We start from the raw sequence: 16,358 nt of genomic DNA on the forward strand, positions 1-16,358 counted from the left end.
AGAAGAATGCTTGTGATGGTCTGCTGGACAGGCTGGTGTCATTGTCATTGTAGGTGGCTAAGTTATTGTAGTAAGAACTTGGTAGAAAGAACTACCAAGTGTCTGATACTGAGTTCACGGCAAGATCGGTTATACAACAAGCTCTTGAAAAGACACATGCTTCAGAAGACTGCCACAGGAAGGTAGGGGGTGGTCCCCTGATAGAAAGTGCAACGGGCTGGGGAACTCCTTCTGGAGAGAAACCAGGTGCTTTCATCTTGTGCCTTCTAACTAACATGCTGTGCTATTGTTTGTTTTAGTAGTGGGGTGGATGAGAGAGTGATGAAGCAGGACTTGGCCCTCAGTAATGGCATCACTGATACTGTAGACAGCATGCTTTAAGCTTTGTGTCCCAGAGGGTTTTTACGTAGTGAGATGTGAGAACCTTTTTTTTTTCCTCCAGGACAGTTTTCCATGACAGAAGGAAGAACTTGCTGACTGACATTTTGTCCTCTTATAGTCATGGGACTAAAACATTTTAACCTGTACAAGTATTTCTAATGGAAATAATGGGGGCATTAGTAGAATATTGAAATTCTTTGGAAGCTGTTGTTTTGCACTCCCTGTGGCTTGCAGGCCTCCTTAGGTGCAGTGACAGTGTGGCCTAAAGCTTTGGTTTTCACTGGGGAACAACGAGCACTGTAGCTTGTGTGCCGTGCAGCCTGGCAGCTCCCTTTTCGGCAAAACGGATGTTCTGCTATTAGTTGCTATTGTCTGTCAGAAATATCACCTGTGTGACTCTCCATTTGCCCCTTTTTCTCCGTGGTGTTTGCTCATCTCACACCCAGATGCAGGAAAAGGTGGAAGAAAGCGTGATCAACATTTTTCAGTTTTCTGAAAAGGGCTGAATAAATGAATATATTTTCATTCCGGAGAGTGCTAGTTTTGCATACAAAGAGATAGAACACATGCTCACAACTGTTGTTCCATCCTTTCAAAAATTTGTTTTGACATATGTCGTGCTAGTAATTAATTTTTTGGCTGCAATCCTTGCAAATTGTGTGACCTTACTGAGATGACTTTGTTTACTCAAAATGGCAGTGCTTTGTTGGCAATTTAATTGGGGTCTTGTGCATTATGCGTGCTCATAAAGGAGCCTTCAGGGTTGATTTCAGTCGAGGTGTTGTTCTGTGCACGTTCTCGGCTGGACTGAGAGAGGAATTACTGCTGAATGAAGTGTAGCTTCTTTTCCAAGTGAGACCAATCAGAAGTGATATGTCTGCTTTAAACAACGTTTTTGCATTATGAAGAGTTTCGAGCATTATCCTGACAGTAATATCAAATCTTTTTGTCTAGAGCCCATTTGATTGTTTCAGTAAGAAATACGAAGAAGCTTTAGTGAGAACCACCAGGAACTCCATTTGTTCAGTGTGAGGTTTTTTTATTTTGTTTTTTAAATAGTTTTACCTCACTAGCAGCAGCCTTTCGGAGGGCACTGAAGTTTGGGTCCACACATTCTAAGCAAGATATGGGTTCTCTGGGCTTTGTGAGTGTTGCGACACACTGCCATTTGCCATTTTTGTAGAGCCTGTCTCCTTATCCTCTTGTTCTTTTGAACTAGTTCGGTTTCTGTGAATTTTGCATGTGGAGTCTATGCAAGGTCAACAGATTTGACTGTATACCTCACCTCTTCTCTTTTCATCTTTCTCATGGACTTAACCAAATTAGATATGGCTAAGCATCTTGGTGTGTTGGGGTTATTGCAGTAAGATGGAAGTGGGGAGCACTGTCCCATCTGTGGGCATAGTCAAGATGATGTCAGGTCCACTGCTCTGGAAGTTCTGTACAGATTAGACTCACGCTATTGAATGTGAATCAGAAGGACTAGAAAGAGTAGAGAAAGAAAGCAGAGGAAAGCAATCTGTTTCAAATGAACTTGAAGTGAGTTCAGCTGATGCCATTTTATCTCCAGGTCTACTCAGCAGTATGCAGGACAGCTGTGCCCTGGTGTAAGGCCTCCCACAGGAGTCCTCTTTCCCCTGCATTTCAGGCTGCTGTGGGAATGCACCTGAGGGTTCAGAGGAAGCCCACCAGGGGTCCCGCTCAGCATCTGTCACATTAGTAGAAGCAAGCCTAGGCCCAGGAGTGCTGCTCAGTTGGTAAAGCACCTACCACACAGACATGAGGATCTGAGTTTGAATCCCCCCAGAACCCACATAAAGAGAGGGTGTGTTGGCATTGGCCTGGAATCCCAGGGTTGGAGAAGCAAAGGTCGTCAGATCCCTGGAGCTCACTGGTCACTCAGCCTAGCTGAATTGATGAGTTCAGGTTTGGTGAGAGATTGTGTTCCAAATAGGAGGTAAAAAGTGATTGAGAAAGACATCCAATGTTGACCTCTTGCCTCCACAGGCACACACATGCACATGGGTACATGCTTGCATGTGTGTGTGTGTGTGAAGTACACACATGAGCCCACAGATGTACATAAAGTGAACCAAAATTCTTGAAGGCTTGCCAGGTAGAAGTACTCCAAGAAATAAGTAGATATAATAGCCTGAACAATGACATGAAGGTAGTGTGTGTGTGTGTGTGTGTGTGTGTGTGTGTGTGTGTGTGCATGTGTGCATGTATGTGCGTGCCTGAGCACATCCCAAGCCCAGGGTGGATACTTTGAGAGAGCATTGATAAGATGGGTGCTTGAAAGGAGGGTAAATTGAGCCTCTCAGCTCATCTGCATGTTTGCTAGAAGACCGGTTTACAGAGTGAGATCCAGGACAGCCACTGCTACACAGAGAAACCCTGCCTTAAAAAGGACAACAACAGCAACAAACCAACAACCCCCCCAAAACAAAACAAAACAAAAAACTCCTGGCTTCTTGTTCAGGGGCGTAGCCACTCAGTAGTCTGGAGGTAGATGAGAATATTTCCCGCTTCCCGCCCTCCCAGCAGACCAACTGGGTTGTACAGCCTGCTCTGTAAACTCGAGGGCCCAAGTTGAGAAGCCAAAGTCATTGAAAAGCTCACTCCAGAGGCGATGCCTTCACTTTGCAGGCTCAGTCACTCGTTTTTTGTCAGGCGACAAGCAGTCCCCTTTAGGGATGCCTGTGGGTTGTCCTAACATTTTCTTTCTGATTCTGGCGTCTGCACTGGTGTCACTCCCAAATGCTTCATGCTGTGAGAATCTCATGACTGCCTTCTACTATCGTTCATTTGATCCTTTGGGCTCTGTGGTGATGGTGATGGTGTTTACTAACCAAATATTTTTGGATAATTTTTTTCCTTTGCAGTTGTGGAGGGCTTGATTGTACAAATGAGCCATTATTTACTTAACCAGTCCCCCACTGGCAGCCATTACAGTTGTGCCCCAGTGTGTAATGCTGTTTGTATGCCATCTTGTATATGATTCTGGTTCTTTGTGGGTTACATGCCAAGACATAACGATTTGGATAAAGAAATAAACGTGAAATTTTGACAGATGATATAAAGTTGCAGTTCATGGAAGTTCCAGGCTATATTTTTGCTGAGAATTTAGAAACACTCCTGTTCTCTGACTTACTGGGGGTGCTAGTAGTCTGTGAGCTGAAAATGATGTCATTACAGTTTTGATTTTAAGTAATACTGAATGTATTAAAATGCGTGTTAGAACTTTTTTGTTTATTGGGTTATTTGAATTATCCACCATTCTTTGGAGAATTAACCCAGAGGATTTATGTAAATCTCTTTTGTCATGCCTCTTATTTAATATGAATGCAGGAAACATGAGCTATGTTTGTTTGTGTTCTCGGTAATCAAGTGTTTAAAATTGGAGGCAGGGGGATGACTTGATAAAGGCCTGTAGGAGGGACATAGCAAGATCTTGTCTTCAAAGAAAGCCAAAGCCAGAAAAAAGCCTTTAAAGTAAAAGGTACCTACATGTAAGGTACAACTCTGTCCCCAAGGACCTGCCCGCAGTTGGTAAGCAACGTTTCTCAGTTTTCCTGCTTGGCTAGGACTTTGCACACTTCGTTCTACCGAAATCTTAGGTCGTTTGGGAAGATGTTACAGTCATGAAGCCTACCAGGACACCCAGACCTAAAGCTGATTTGAGGTTAGTTCTTGCCTCCGGAAGCCGCTAGCATGTGTCTGCATTTGAGCGTGTGACTGTGGTTCACGATAGCAGGTATTGAGAAGAGGGGCCCGAGGGCTGCTGCTGCTGACAGCTTCTTAGCCAAGGTTGAGATGCTTCATCCTGGGAGAGAGGCATTTCATCACTGTATGTTCCCCACATTGGGTAGTGGAGGGGGCATAGTTATCCTAATGGTTGAACTTTCAAAATCATCAATATAAGTAGGGGGGGGAAAATGGGATTTAAACAATTTTGTTGGTGATATACTGTAAAAGTTTGCGTTTTCTCAAATAAGAGCACTATCTTAATTGGCTGTGATAAAACATTCTGACCAAGAGCAATTTGGGGAGGAAAGGGTTTATTTGGCTTCCATTTCCATGCCAGTCCATCACTGAGGAACTCACTCAAGTGGGAACAGAGAGCGGTGAAGGAGCACTGCTTACTGGCCTGCTCCCCATGGCTCGCTCAGCCTGCTTTCTTATACAGCCGGGGACCAGCTGCCACGGGGTGGCACCATTCAATTATTAATCAAGCACATGCCTCACAGGTTTGCCACAGGGCAATCTGGTGGTGGCATTGTCTCAGCTGAGGCCTCTCTGGGTGACTCGAGCTTGTATCCCTGTCAGCAGAACATTAACTCCCACAGTGATCCGTTCCCAGGAAGTCGTTTGCTCTGCTGGGATCGTTCCTGGGGCCTGGCAGGCAAGCAGGCTGTCCGCCACTGAGGGCATCCTCAGCCTGACTTTCTGAATGAGCTTGGTACCTCGGTGCCCTCTCCTGTGCCACAGCTGGTGCTGGAACTTTACCACTCACTGTCCTTTGGTCCATCCACTGCTTCCTACTTTCTTGTGTATACTTTTTACTGGCTGCTAAGAGAAGTTTTCTCTTTAGCTATGGATTCCAGCATGTGTCTTTAAAATTGTTTCTTTGTTCCTCCTTCCTATGTCCAGTGTGCCTTGCTTTTCTAGACAGCGTTCCCCTGGAAGCTGCTGCCTTGCCTCTTTCCTTTGCACGCTGGCTCTCAAGCATAGTACCATCTACACAGTGGGCTCTCAGTGAATGCGTGTTGTTTCCTCATTCCATGTAGCTCTGTTCTGTTTTGTTCCCATGCTACCAGACACCATGTTCACCTCTGAAGGGCGAGGCAGCTCCATTTGGGGCTGGAAACCGTCAGGCAACAGCTCTTCTGATGAGACCCCACCAAACTGCTATGAGCTGCACATTGGCTACGCAGGAACATTCTAAGTTGGACATCCTTTTCCAAAATTTCAATTTTCTTAACCCTTCGAAAAAATATTTTTGTGAGTGTGGCTCTATTGGAGTGGGAGTGCTAGAGGCATTCACTGACCTATGTCCTAGCGATTCTCTGATGCAGTGAGCAGCAGCCTTTCCAAGCTTTTAATGCGAAGTTGTCTTTTAGTTACAATCGAGTGCAAACACTGAGCCTGACTTTAATCCTCCAAAATTCACTTTATTAACTATGACCAAATAGAACATCTGTTTAAATTCCATAATGTTGGCTTCATGGGAAAAGAAAAGAAAATCCCCATTTGTCCTTGGAATTTGTCCATTGCTTTCTCATTTAGTCAACGGGTACTAAGACATTCTTATTAATGGGAATATTAAACAAGTGAAAATGAAATTTCCCCTCTAATCACAAAGGTTTATAAGATGAGTCACTTAATTGCATTTGCATCATTGTAACTACTGTAGAGAGCTGTGAGGACTGAAGGACAATTCATTCAGTTAATCCTTTTGTGCAAGATCTTGACGGCACTGTGTTCCAGCCTGGATTTTAGCCTACAATTTTCACCATCTCTTCAATAAACATTTATAAGCAGAGCAATTTAGTAAAATTAACTTAATGTAGAACAAATAACTTTCGCCCTTTACTGTACGTGTTGTTAGGTTTTGATTACAGAAGGCGGCTGCTATTTACTTTTTTTATTCTTTGGACAAATTTTGTTCTCACTTGTAAAGTCTCAAACATTTTTTTGGCCTGCTGATAAAGGCCTGGCAACTTGAGTTCAATTTCTAGGACCTCCATGGTGGAAAGAGAGAACTGACTCCCGTAAGCTCGCCTCTGACCTCCACTCATGCGCCGTGACATGCAGATACACACACTGACATACAGATACAATAAAGAAAGTGCAATAAAAAAGAATTATGGCCTTCTCACATACTTCTCTGGCACATTTCATGGTGAAAACAACTCTCCTACATACCCAGTGGAATCAGTTTATGAACACACACACACGAATGAACTATTTTCCCAAATTACATACAAAAATAGTAAACATCCTGTTGTTTTGTGAAGAAGCGCCTTCATCAGATGTATGCGGCCATTGAACGCTCGAAGTTGTAGATCTTGAGTCCTATTACTGTATAATTTTACTATCTGAACAAACTCCATCTTAAAAGGATTAAGAGAGAAACTGTATTTTTGTAATAAGAAAATTAAACTTGAAGTAAAATACAGTAATGTAAGCAATTCAGGGCTGAAGGTTACTTGAAAGAACTTGAAGATTTGTATCTGGGAGGCGTGACAGTCTGGCTCAGACTACCATGGGCTCCTGGAATGAAAAGCTATGGTTTGAAATGAATTATTATCGTGTACTTAATAGATTTTTTAAATCTTTAATAAAATATTAGCCTTTTTTTTTTTTCAAATCAGTGAGCTGAAACTTGGAAAACTTCAATAGAGCCAGGAAGTGGTGGGACCGGAATTTGAGGTCAAGTGTGTGAAACTGTAAAGCATGCATTTCTGGTTACAGACCGCCTCTTGCTCACCCCTCACAGACGAGCCTATGGATCACTCATTTTCAGTAAATTCCAGGAAAATGACTACAGATGTGCAAGGCTTGGATCAAGACCTAGGAAGCAGAATACAGAGCCCAGCTTCCTGTGTGCACATCTGTGCGTGTGTGGGTGTGCGGAGGAGGGTGTGTCTGTGTGCACCTGCATGCGTGTGGGTGTGCGTCTGTGCGTGTGAGGACGTGTGGAGTGGTGTGTGTCTCTGTGTGTGGACCTGTGGCTGCACATGCTCATGCCTGTGCATGGAGGCCAGAGGAGGATGCTGAGCGTTCTATCTCCCTCTCTACCCCTCTTGACCCTTGAGGCAGGGTCCTCTCACTCAGCCTAGAGGTAGGCTGGCAGTCAGCAAGCCCCGCTGAGTCCTCCTATCTGTCCTCCGTGACACCAGGGTTCTAGGCAGCATGTGGCTCTGCCTTGATTTTTAAAGTATTACAGAGTGCTGGGACCCGGGAGCCATCCCTAGAGCACGATTTCTGAATTGTAAAGATTTCTGAAAGATAATGCTTAGGAGTTAATGATGACTTCAGCATCTTCTCTCCTGTAGTCTTCATCAGACTTCTTGGACTGCTGTCCTTTCCTTCTCTGGGCGTCAGTGTGTGAAGAAGGTGGGAAAGCTGTTGCTCAGGCATTGAAAGGGCTTTGGTACATAGCCAAGTAACTATTATGTAATGGTGGAAAAGAAGAAAGCAGGAAGAAAAAGGCATTTCTTCTCTCCTTTGAAAATGCTGCCTTTCCGTACTGGAGTGGATGTGAAGTGTGTGGTATGTAGTGAGACGCTAGAGGGCGCCCAAGGCCTATGTTTTAAATATTGAAGTCAGCCGCCTCAACAGGCAGGAGAAAAGCTTGCTGGTGTTCGCCTGGCATCAGTAAACATGGTTCAGATTGCAAATCTAGCCATGATGACAATTTTTATGGTACTTGAATGCATGAATTTGTTTTTTTAACTTTGGTACATACATGCTCAGAATTTGATTAATTTTTTTTTTAATTTAAAGATAGTGTTGGTAGAATATTTGCCTACTATAGTTAGAGCCTATGTATGATCCCCAGCACTGCATGAAGTTGCATGTAATAGAACATGCCTGGAGGCTGAGACAGGAGGATCAGGAATCCAAGGTCATCTTTGTCTCTCTTTCAAGTTTGAGACCAGCTTTGGATACATGAAACACTTAAAAAAAAATTAAAAAAAATCAAAACAAAAAACAACAACAACAAACCCAAATGAAGACAATGCTTCCTTATCAAGAGCAGGCTGGCCTCAAACTCGGTCTTTCTGTCAGCCTCCCAACCCAGACAAAAATGGGACCAACTTCAGTGTGATCATGAAGAAACTGCCCCCAGGCCCAGGCGGAGGGACGTGCAAACTTGTCAAGGAGATGAAAGTAACGATGAAAGGTCTGCTTGAGGTAGGAGCTCAGGAGACTCAGGAGGCTGGCGGAAGGTGGCTTTGGGGCCGGAAGAGGAAGCAGGTGTGTAAGGGGAAATTTGAGGTTCAGATGAGAGCTACAGAGTTCGTGGTGCTGGCCATCTCTGGTGTGTGTGTGTGTGTGTGTGTTTCTGTGCTGTAGTTGCTGTTGTGTTCCATGCGCTAGGAACAAGCCTGCAGCCTTGTCAGATACCTGCTTTATCCCTGGGCTACTTTTCTAGCCCCGTGGAGACCGTCTTCAAAGACTATGCTACAGCCACCAGCAGAATATGCATGGCCTCTGTACGATCCTAGTGACTTTTACAGAAATTTATAAATTATCTTAAACACACACACACAAACAGTGGGGCTAGAGAGAGGGCTCAGTGATTAAGAGGACCCAGGTTCGATTCCTAGGAGCCACATGGTAACTCCACTTCTAGGGCACCTGGTCCCTCTCCTGGCCTCTGTGGGTACCAGCAATGCATATGGTGTATAAACATACATGGCAGGCAAAGCATCCACATACAGAAAGTAAAATAATAAAAATTATTAAAGCAAAAAAAAAATTTATTTTTAAAAGCTTACAAAAGGGCTAGGTTTGGGCATTGTGTAAAATAATTGAAAATAATCTAAACGTGGAAAATTAAATTTAGAACTTGCTTATGCTTTTAATTAAATTTTTATTTTTTTATATTAATTACAGCTTATTCACTTTGTATCCCAGCTGTAGCCCCCTCCTTCATCTCCTCCCAATGTCACCCCCCCCTCCCTCATCTCCTCCCATGCCCCTTTCCAAGTCCACTGGTAGGGGAGGTTCTTCTCCTCTTCCATCTGACCTTAGCCTACCAGGTCTCTTCAGGACTGGCTGCAATGTCCTCCTCTGTGGCCTGGCACGGCTGCATCCCCCTGGGGGTGTGGTGGTCAAAGAGCCCACCACTGAGTTCATGTCAGAACAGTCCCTGTTCCCCTTACTAGGGTACCCACTTGGACACTGAGCTGCCATGGGCTACATCTGAGCAGGAGTTCTAGGTTATCTCCATGAATGGTCCTTGTTTGGAGTATCAGTCTCAGAAAAGACCCCTGGGCCCAGATTGTTTGGTTCTGTTGCTCTCCTTGTGGAGCTCCTGTCCTCTCCAGGTCTCACTATCTCCCCCTTCTTTCATAGGATTCCCTCTTCTCTGCCCAAAGTTTGGTTAAGAGTCTCAGCATCTGCTTTGATACCCTGCTGGGTAGAGTCTTTCAGAGGCTCTCTGTGGTAGGCTCCTGTCCTTAGAACTTAATTCTTAAAATCTTTCTGTTTTGTCAAAATACTTGTAAGGATTTAACAGAAGACATGAGGGGCAGCAGGCCTGCCTATCCTGCTTCCTTCTCACTTTCTGGAAGGAGCCTTTGAAAACTGCCTTTTCTTTTCTTTCTTTTTTTTTTTTTTAATAGATGTTCTGATTAGGCCTATACTTGTATACTGTGTTTAAACTATTGGACTGTGGAATTTTTGTGGAAGATGGGATGTGGTTTGCTCTGTGCTCCTCTCCAGAACAGATATGTCCTAGCATTCCAGATAAACACATTTATTGCTGTGTATTTGTGTCTTCCTTATCCTCCCTACCCCTTACCCTGCCATTTCTTTCTGGGGCATGTGCTATGCCCCAGGTTGACTGACAGATCCCGTGACAGTTACACTGTGTGTGTTGTCTGTCTTACTGATTTGTTTACTCAGGGTTTTTCTCCATCCTTGCAGACGTTTGAGTTTAGAAAGTGTAGTGCATTCAGGGTGTCTCGGTTGTGAAGGCCGGCGTCTCCTCGGAAGGTGGAGGATTACACACCAGGCATGGTCTTTTCCCTCATGCTGTGGAACCATACAAGTAGATTGTCTGCCTTCCTCATGATTAGGTTTGGGTGACTTTAGCTTGACTGTTTATACAGGCATTACATACGTGTTGGTGTCTTGTGATGGCCCGTAGCAGGCAATGCCCTGTTTAATCACTTGGGTAGATTTTCTCTGATTTCCACACACGGATGATTCAGTTCTTTATTGTGAAGTGATCCATGGGATTATATTTTGGGGCTGTGTGGCTCTCCTATTCCCCAATAATCTTTCACCCAGTAGTTTTACCATCTGTGGATGCTTCTTGCTTGGAACATTTATTACAGTGGTATTGCAAAATGATGATTTTCCTAATACTGTCTTTTCCCTACGAGTTAACTAATTGGCATTCATCTGTGAAGAAGTCTTTCCTTTTCTCAGCCTCAGATTTTTTTTATTATTATTTATTGTTACTGCAGACTCATGGATTTATTATTTTCTTTTTTGGGTAACATCTTTCTTGACGTGTAAACTGTATCCTATCAACTTCACCTGTTTAATAGGATAGTTTATAGGATCTTAGTGAAGCCACGGGTAGATGCTCCTCCTTACCATGCCCAGCGATCCTTGATCAATAGCTATGATATATTTATATTGTTTGGGCTGTAACTCCCTAAGTTTGGCCAATGGGAGCCTCTCCTGTCCTGCCAAGTTCCTATTGCTCAGACCCTCCTCTCCTGTTATTACAAGCCATGGCAAGCTTACCTCGCCTTCCTGGTCCTAGGTTGATGTTGATGGAAAGTGTATTTGGAAACCAGTACCTAGGTGGTGGGTGCATCATTGCACCTAAGCTCTTGTTTGGAGCAGAAAAAAATAGTTAAATAAGTTATTTATTCCTTCCATTTCCATATATCCATCCCAGACAACAATATATGGGCTCAGAGGTGGAGGACCTGCCTAGCGTGAGAAAGGCCCTAGTGCCATGCCTGGCACTGGGAGAGCACATAAGCCGTAGTAACTGAGGATCATCGTCTTATAGGATGGACTTCTTCTGATATGCCATTGGTTTAACATGTGTATAGAGGACACCTCTGTCAGCCCTGAAATGTGTGTAACATCTCTGTAGTCACATCTAGTTCCTGCTTGTAATTACCCGCAGCCACTGATCTAGTCTCCATTGCTGTGATTTTTTTGTGTCATTTAAATAGCATCATATAATATACCATCTCTTAAAACTGATTTCTATTTTTAAAATAAAAATTATTAATTAAAATATATTTAGTTCTTTGAGAATTTCAGATTTGCATACAATGTATGTTAAGCATATTCACCCTCTGCTCTTTTTCTCCAGTCTCTCTGGAACTATTTTCACTCCCTCAGCTCCATTCCCAACTTCATACGGGCAGCCAAGAGCAATGGCAGTAGTTTGTATTATTCAGAGACCCCAGTGCCCAACAGCCTGAGGAGTGATATCCCACACCTGACATTAGCCTTCTTATTTGGCAACCGTGGCTCCTGGGAGGAGCATTACTCACTGTGTAGTATAACTTTATTTAACTTTTTTCTCTCTCTCTTTTTCTTTTCCATTCTCTACATACACACACATGGTGGTGGGGCGGGGGGATGAGAATGGAGCTTATAAATTAGCAGGCATCTACCTGGCTTTTTCAAGCATCCTTGTTGTGGGTTATGCCTCCTCTCAACCACCCCACCATTCCTTTCCTCCTCCTTATTTAAACTTCTGTTCCCATAGCCCCTTTCCCTCTTCATATCATTTATGACCTGCTGTCTTCCCTTCCTGAAGGTCTACCCTCCCACCGCCCCTTTAGAGTTTCTGGTTTCTCAATGTTCAACCTGGTTTCTGTGTTTGAAAATGTGTGTGAGAAGATGTGCTGGCCCAGGCTCCTTGGGTAAGTTTGTCCTAGCCTTCCGCATTGACTGATACAGGTCTCTAGTTTGTCGCTGCTGTGCTGTGCACTCCAGGACACCCGGGCTCCACATAGATTCTCCTGTCTCCACGTCCCACCTTGCCATGGCGTCTGTGTTGTACATGGGTTCTGGGGAGCTGCACTTGGGTCATCGGGGTTACGTGGCTAGTGCCTTTACTCATTCCCAAAGACTGGTTTATATTACAAGGGAGGGAGGTCCATAACCTCCTGTCCTGGCCGAGCCTAATGCTTTAGATTCTTCCCCGTTGCTGTCTCCACAAAAGTCAAAATTATTTTCCTCTAAAGGTCTCATGGTTTATTCTTTACGTTTTGTTGACATTTTGAGGTGATTTGTATTTAGGGGGTGAGGGTTTTGTTGTTGTTGTTGTTTGTGTATTCGGGTGCAGTTGTGCTAGCAGGGTCTGTTGAAATGCCCCTCCTCCCAGCTGGTGATGTTTATGGTTCTTTGTGTGGACAGTATGAGCTGGGCAGTGCTCAGGTATTTGTTTGCCTTTTTCTCAACATCTGTCTTGAAAGATTCTGTTTTGATTGTGGAAAGAATTTCTTTTCTTTCTTTCTTTCTTTCTTTCTTTCTTTCTTTCTTTCTTTCTTTCTTTCTTTCTTTCTTTTTTAACTGGTAGAGTAAGCTGCTGATCCAAAAATTAAATAGATAGATAGATAGATAGAAAATCTCCATATGTTATTTCTTCTGGGTTTCCCCATGAAAGGCTGACTACCATTCCAAAACCTCAGGTATGATTTCATGCCTTTCCATGAGAATGGCAGCTTTTTCTTAAATTGTCATACGGTTAATGTGTGTACATCAGTGAACTAGGACAGTTCTCTTCCTAATTTTGCTTCACAAAATAACACTTCCTTGTAGAGATTGGGCCACTGGTGTTTTCAAGCTATTGGTAGGTTACTGTGTAGTAAAACTAGACACTGGCCTATTAGAAGGAGCAGGTTGCCGGCTGGAATCCGTGGGAGGGTTTTCGCTCAAAAGGCAGGTTGAAGCTATTCTCTTTATGTATTACCGCTGGGGTGTTGACCACGTCACAAGAGTAACTAACGTCACTGACAAGGTCGCTGGGAATGCTTGCTCACTTGTACTCATTTACAGAGAGAGTATGGCTCAGAGTCAGTTCCTTGGTAGGCGGACATGTAAAGTACTGACAAACATAGGGATGAGCAGTCGCTGGCTAGGGAGTGAGCCCCCTTTCCGACTGAGTTGAATTTGGAGTAATGCTTTTACAGGCGCTCCTAGCAGGAGGAGGGGTGAGGAGCTGGGCAGGTTGATATTGGGGGGCTTGCTAGTAAGTGTGTGCTTAATTGCCTCCAGAATCTTCTGTGCCTGGAATATATTTTTCAATTGGTACTAAACTCTGCACTTGACATTCTTTCCTGAAATCACATGCACAGACCGCCTTGGAGCCGCACTCCTCCCAACGCCATGTCTAACTCTAGACGGAAGTTACAGAGGCAAGAAGAGTTGAAGCTCAAGTAGAGTTTGTGTAGAAGGCCTTGTGCATTGATTGCATGTGAATTCCAAGAAAGGTCAGCTGAAGGCAGTCAGTGACGGACAGAAAAGGTTAAACACGCACTCGTGCACAAGCTCTACCTCCACCACCAATTAAAGAAGCAAAGGCATGACCTTGAGAGAGAGAGCGAGCAAAGAGGGGTACATGGGAGAGATTGGAAGGAAAGGGGAAAATGATGTCATCATAATTTCATTATTTAAAAATAAAACACCTGGTACTTGTCTTCCATGCTGGCTCCAGTGACACTGTGTAACACCCATCAAGCCGGTTACTGTGGATGTTTTTGCTGAACCCCAGAGATAATGACTGTAGCACACGTGCCCGAGGCTGAAATGTGTGGCTATAAGGCTGTGTCCTTTTGTTCTTGGCTCATAGTTGGGGTTTCATTCAGAAGGTCTTAACTCTCTTTACTCTCACGGCAAATAAAAACAGTCCCGTCCTTTTGGCAGGGTACCTACTTTAGTTCCTCATACTGAAAAGGTGCTAGAGGTGGGCTGCAAACAGTGAGTAAATGCTCACAAAATCTTACTAAATTAGTCCAAGCGAAACAACACCCCCAAAGAGTTGATTTCCTGCTTCACAGCTTAGATAGTAGTGAATAGGTATCACCGCATGGTAAGACATTTCTCAATATATATGACTTTGTCAGGGTGAAGTGGCCCTTGTATTTTCTCAAACTTGCTTGTGTGTGTCTGAAAAAGCCCATTATTTACGTTCATTTCTTAAAATAAGGAATTGGAGCCATCAAAATTGGCAAGGGGTAAGCATGCTAATTAGTTCAACATACTGACCAATTCTCTGAATTATTAGTTCAAAGGAGTGTGTGGACAGGGATGAAATTAGATTTAGGCCTTTTTCACTCTAGTTGTTTTAGGATCCCCAGGGCCGCTTTGATCTGTAAATAACAGCTGTTTTTTCATGCATGGTTCAGGATCCATGAAACGTGTACTCTGGTTGACTCATCACCACAGTCCTGCACTGAACATGCACACTTTGCCAGCTTGAATTTCTGAACTGAAGAAAACAGATCTTGGTTTTCTTTATTTTTAAATAAGTGGCAATAGCAGTTATAAGGTGCTACATAAAGTTTACTCACCAAACTACCAAAACATAGTGACTTATTTAAATATCGCTCGTAATTATAAAAGCTGAGACCGCTGTGAACACGCGTGTTCACATGTATGTGTGCACATTTATAATTTTATGGACACATAGAAAGTTCTTTACATGTGTATATGTGTAGACATATGACTAAATATTTTAGACATCTGTAAACATGCTTGTCATGCTGGCTAAGTATTTAATTTTAAAGCTTTTTGATAATTAGAATTAAGATCAAACCTAGGCTACCTCACTTTAGTGCACAAAACATTATTTTTTTTCTTAAATATAATTTATGTCTGTTTTGGCCCTATGTGAGAAGATTTTGGCGTTTGAGAGAATTGTTTTAAGGAAGGGCAGAAAGTGGTAGGAGAGAAACGTTTAAAGCCAAGATGGTAAGAACCAAGATTTGTCTTCGACACTTCCCTGATCTGGAGGCTGAGCTGGAGGCTGGCTCCAGCCTGGTGTAGGGTGAAGCTGCGTAATAGGGATCCAGTAAGTGTCCACTGCAGCCTTCGGTTTACAGATAACATGAGAAATAATAGGGCCCGCGGAGACGTGGAGCCAGTACGAGTGTACAGCTTTTACTGAGGATGGTGTTCAGTTCCCAGCTCCTATGTCTGGCGTCTCAGAACCATCTGCAGCTCCAGCTCTAGGCGATCCAGCACCGTCTTCTGGCCTCTGCAGACACCTGCACACCCATGACACATCTACATACACATAATTAAAACATAAAATAAAGGGGGCTGAAGAGGTGACTGAGTAGTTACAAGCACTGGCTGCTCTGTCAGAGGACCCAGATTCAGTTCTCAGAAACCCACGTGGTAGTTCCAGGGGATCCCACACTCACACAGACATAGATGCAGGCAAAACAACAAAGCACATAAAATAAAAATATATTACGATTTTAAAAAAGGGAAAAAGAAAAAGAAATCCTTTAAAAATAGAAATAATCATGTCTTTCAGTAACTCTAGAAGTGAGATTTCAGTTTCATAAAGCCGTTTTGTTCATTAATGACAAACCACAAGATTTACTGTGTGCTCCACTTGGCTTTTCTTTACCGGTCACCATGTCAGACACCCGGAAGCAGAGTCCGAGTCAACCTGCTGTCTCGGGGCTTCTTGAGATGTCTGATCATCCCGGTTGGTCATGCCAGTTTTCACCTGCTAAGCTGTAGCTCGTCTTTGTAATCGTGCCTGTAGGCACACGGCCACTCTGATGTACCGTCTGCCTTCACACTGCAGCGCATGGTGGGGTCGTGTGGGGGTGCCGTACGGCTCTGCCGTCATCTGTCGCCATCAGAAAGTCTGCTGGGTCCTGGACTCACTGATCTCCGAAGGACGTTCTGTGCCTGGAGTGAGCTTCCTCTTTGTAGGACCTCTTGTTCGCTCCGGGGCTCAGAGGTCCTTCCCGTTGCCAGGTCACCTGACTGTAGAGAGAGGGGAAACGCCCATCTCTAGCTGTGGGGCCTGGGCCAGCAGCGGCCGCAGCGGCGTTACCTGGGAACTTGGGAGACATGGAAGTCCCCAGGTTCTGCCCAGGCTTTGGAATCTGGCACTGGGGTTGGGACCATCCCCTGATTCTGAGCCTGCTGAAGCGTGAGAACCACTGGACTACACGATGCCAAGCTGAGTAAAGAGATTCCCAGTGGGGAACACACTAGGCTCTCCTAGTGTGTAC

General features: G+C 44.0%; 1 protein-coding gene across 4 annotated transcripts in view; it reads left to right on the forward strand.

Annotated features, from left to right (window-relative positions):
• The window catches only part of Slc25a26 (solute carrier family 25 member 26), a 91,924-nt gene that overhangs the window by 30,392 nt on the left and 45,174 nt on the right, over positions 1 to 16,358 (forward strand). The gene's annotated exons all lie outside the window — the stretch shown is intronic.

The sequence above is a fragment of the Meriones unguiculatus genome, chromosome 5, assembly GCF_030254825.1.
Source record: "Meriones unguiculatus strain TT.TT164.6M chromosome 5, Bangor_MerUng_6.1, whole genome shotgun sequence".
Classification (NCBI taxonomy): domain Eukaryota; kingdom Metazoa; phylum Chordata; class Mammalia; order Rodentia; family Muridae; genus Meriones; species Meriones unguiculatus.